Below are 4,185 nucleotides of genomic sequence, written 5' to 3'. Positions count from 1 at the left end.
CCTATGTTGAAAGGGTGGCAGGGGACTTTCCCTAGTCTAACAGGGAGACTTAAGTTGTTGGGGATGGGGTAGGGAAGGAGTTTTCATATCAGAGAGAGTCTCTGGAGGCCTAGGTCAAGTCTGGCTTTGAAAGGAGTACATCATAGCAAGAAATTAGAATAAGAAGCACAGGTTGAATAGGGGAACATTGGAGAGAGTGCTATGATTTGACCAGCCATCTCCCCCAGTCCCTCTCCATGATTAAGGATAGTGGCTGATCCTTCAGGGGGAAAGTCTGGGTGGGAGCCCATCAGCACATAGTCCCCTGCAGGGACTGAGAACCCAGTTGGTGAAAGAAGGAAGAGAAATTAGATCAGGACTCAGTGGGCTCTTGGAGCTATGGATGGAGGGATTCCCAGCTACTCTTCTCCAATAGATGGCAGTTTCTCCTGGGATGGGCATCAGGAGTCCTGGCCTCTAGCCTGGGATCTGCTTCTGACTCCCCTCCAGTGAAGGACAAGGCAATTCATTCCATTTTGGAACAGCTCCAGCAAGATTTTTTTTCCTGATCTCACACTTGAATTGGCCTTTCTGGAACTTCCACCCATGGCTCCTGGTTCTGCCCACTGAAATAAAGCAAAGCTAGTTTAATTCTCCTCCACATGACAGTCCTTCAAATAAAGCTATCATCTCCTCCCTCCCTGAGTCTTCTCTTCCCCATGTTGAACACCTCTACTTCCTTCAACAACATTCACACAACCAGGACTCAAAACCCATCACCATCCTGGTTGACATCCCTCTGGGTACTCTCCAACTTATTATGGTCCCTTGCCTCAATTTTCCAAAGAACTAGGTTCAGAGTGGGCCCCAGGTAGGTCTTTCAGATTGTAAACTGAAGAGCATGTACTGACCTACTCAAGGTAACTTCCCTGTGCCATTGAAATGACAGGTTGTATACCCAGTTCTGAAGGACTCTCTTCTGCCTGCCCTTGCTAGTTGAGATCATGGGTACTACTCTCTTACCACACAGTAAGAAAAACAAGCACAAACTGGAGATCATGCAGAAGGATGGTTTTGGGTCTAGTGACCTTGTGCTGAAGTAGAGACAACATTAGAGTTGGGGTCCTAGAAAACCCAAGTTCAAATCCAGCCTCAGACACTTACTAGCTGTGGGGCCATGGGCAAATCACTTAACCTCTGTCTGCCTTAGTTTCCTCATCTGTAAAATAAGGATGATAATAACAAATGAGATACCATATGTAAAGTGTTGTACAAATGTTAAATTATTCTTATTATCATAAGAAGATTGCTTGAAGGAATTAGAAATATTTAGCCTGAAGAAGAGAAAATGGTGGGGTATGGACAACATGACAGCTATATTCAAGAATCTGAAAGGCTGTTGTGTGGAAAGAGATGTTCTGCTTGGCTGTAAAGAGCAGAAACAAGAGGAATGGGTGAATGGGTTATAAAGAAGTAGGTTTAGGGGACAGCTAGGTGGCACAGTGGATAGAGCACCAGCCCTGGATTCAGGAGGACCTGAGTTCAAATCCAGCCTCAGACACATAACACTTACTAGCTGTGTGACCCTGAGCAAGTCACTTAACCCCATTGCCTAGCCAAAAAAAAAAAAGAAGTAGATTTAGGACTGAGGTCAGGAAAAAGTTTCTGATCATTAACCCTGGCCAAAAGAAGCATGGGCTGCCTGGGGAAAGAGGTGGCTCTCTCATGCCTAGAGAGGCTAGATGGCTGCATGAGGCAACATTGTCCAATGGATTCTTCTATGGGCAAAGATTTGTCACTGAGATCCTTCCAACTCTTTCATTCTTGGATTCTGGGTGGAGAGAAAGGCACCATCCCCCAGGACTAGAGATAATTATAAAAACTAATTAATACCCAAAAAAAATGCACAGGCAAAGGAGGAAGAATCCAACCACAGAGAGCTAGTTTGGGGTTTGTCCTCAGAGGAGGATACTGAAGCAAAGAAACCTTCTTCTACCCCAAAGAGTATTGTCAAATGGTCACCTCCCCAGGAAGAATTCATTGAAGAACTAAAAAGACTTTAAAAATCAAATGAGAGATTAAGGAAAAGCTAAAATGGAAAATAAGAATAATCCAATAAAAACAATAGGATTATGAAAAGAAAGTCAACCAATTAGAAAAGGAGATCCAAAATCTTAAGGAATGACTCCTTGAAAATCATAATTTGGCAAGGGGAAGACTGGCTGCGCACATGACACTTTTTTTTTCTTTTCTTATTTTATATTTAAGTTTATAATGTTTCTTTCTCTTTTCTTGTTATGTATTTAAGTTTTAGCTTTTGTCCAAAATTTAAAAAATTAAAAGAAAAAAGAAAACAACAACATAGTTTAAATTAACTCAAGAAAAAATGGGGGAGACATGAACATGTTTGTAGGTAGCAGAGAAGCGGCAAATAGATTGAGAGATGCGGGAGTTGGAAAGAAAATGCGATGATAGAGGTGGCAACCTGCTAAGGAATGTGAGATGGAATAGGATGAAGAGTGTACATAAAAAAAGGTGCTTTGGTGAGGAGTAGGACCATCTCTTCAAGTGAGGCAAGGGAGAAGGAAAAGATAGTGGGGGAAGACATCTAAGCAACATCAGATGAGGAAGAGGAGAGAAAGCATTGTCTAAGAATAACCTCTATTTTTTTTATGAAGTTTTATGAGGCAACATCCTCAGGTCAGAGAGGGGAAGAGATGCCACGGGAGGCTTGAGAAAGGATGAAAAGGCTTGGAGTAGTCACTGTGGTGAGCTGGAGAGCAAATTCGTCAGGTGTAACTGGTTTTGCCTCAGTGAGGGCTCATTTCAGATTATGTAACACATTTGTAGTGAACCCAGTCAACACAATTTTGTGATTTTCCCTGGCTCTGTTCAGCAGCACATGAGTAGGAAAGAGGGCATCAGATTGTGTAATCCAAGGCTAGGGTTTGTCAAGACATGTTCAACAACAGGATGAGAGGGCAAGAGATTCAAGTGCAAGAAATGGTGTAGAGTTTAAGTGATTCATCAATGGGTCAAGATAGGAAAGGTAGAAAACCATGATGGGTTGCGGAGGGTGGAGGAATGTGGAGATGGTCTGGGAAGGAACTGAGGAGTTCTAGGATTGGAAGTCAAGGTGAGGATGAAGAACAGGGTTAGAGGTCATGAAGCAGAAAAGGCAGAAGGAAAGATAGAATGATAAAAATTATCAACAGATAAAGGAATTTCAGAGTTCATGAACTCGGTGGAAGTGGACCACTCACAATTGTAGGTGATGGAAAGATCAAGGTATAACCATCTATCTGTATAGCTGAGTAGACTGAAGAACTAGGAAGTTAGTGTTTGATGGAACATTGATATGTATGTCTAGATTCTCTAGTAGGAGGGCAAGACTTGGGGAGGAGAGACAGACAGTAAGCCAGGACTCAACTCACTGAGGAAGGAAGAGGACTGCCTGAGAGCCAGTAGACAACAGCCACCAGGATTTTGATTGGGTGCTAAATGTGGATTGAATGAACTTCAAAGAAGGAGAGGTTAGTGAGTACCAATAGTAGAGGGAGAACCTGGAAGTGGCAATGGGGAGCAAGAGGAATTCCAACTCTCCCACCATGACCAATGAGTCAAGGGTTAGGAATGAAAGGAGAAAAAGTATGGGAAAAGGTAAGCAGAGAAGCCATGCCATCAGGTTGAAGCAAGGGCTCAGTGAGTAGCAGAAGATGGGGAGAGTGAGAAACAACAAAATGGAAGATGAAAACAAGTTTGTTAATTATAGTACCAACATTCCAGAGAGCACAGTGGAAGTGGAGGTGATAGGTAGATTTGGAGTAGGATTCTGCTGTGCTAGACTTGGAGAAGGAAAGAAACAGCCCTTGAAGAGAACTCAGTCTAAAGGAGAGACTCACCCTTGCCCTGGGGAGTTCCCATGCCCATCCTGACTGAGAACAATTGTTGTTTCTGTCCAACTTGGCTTCAAAAACAGCATACCCTTCCAAGCAATTCAGAATCAAGATTGAGCTTGGTACATTGGTTGGAAAGATTTTTCCTGGTTTGTCTTCTCCTCCTTCCCCTCCCTCATCAGCCCACCAGTTCCATGGAAGAAGTGGGTTGTTAAGATTTCAAAGAGTGGAACTCGGGAATCTACCTGGGCAGGAGCCCAGAGAAACATAGCATAGCCCCATCCCATAGCTCAGTCTCATAGCAAGGACC

Source organism: Vombatus ursinus, unplaced genomic scaffold (assembly GCF_900497805.2).
Source record: "Vombatus ursinus unplaced genomic scaffold, bare-nosed wombat genome assembly UNPS02015030.1, whole genome shotgun sequence".
Taxonomy (NCBI): Eukaryota; Metazoa; Chordata; class Mammalia; order Diprotodontia; family Vombatidae; genus Vombatus; species Vombatus ursinus.
Note: the sequence above shows the minus strand (reverse complement) of the source record.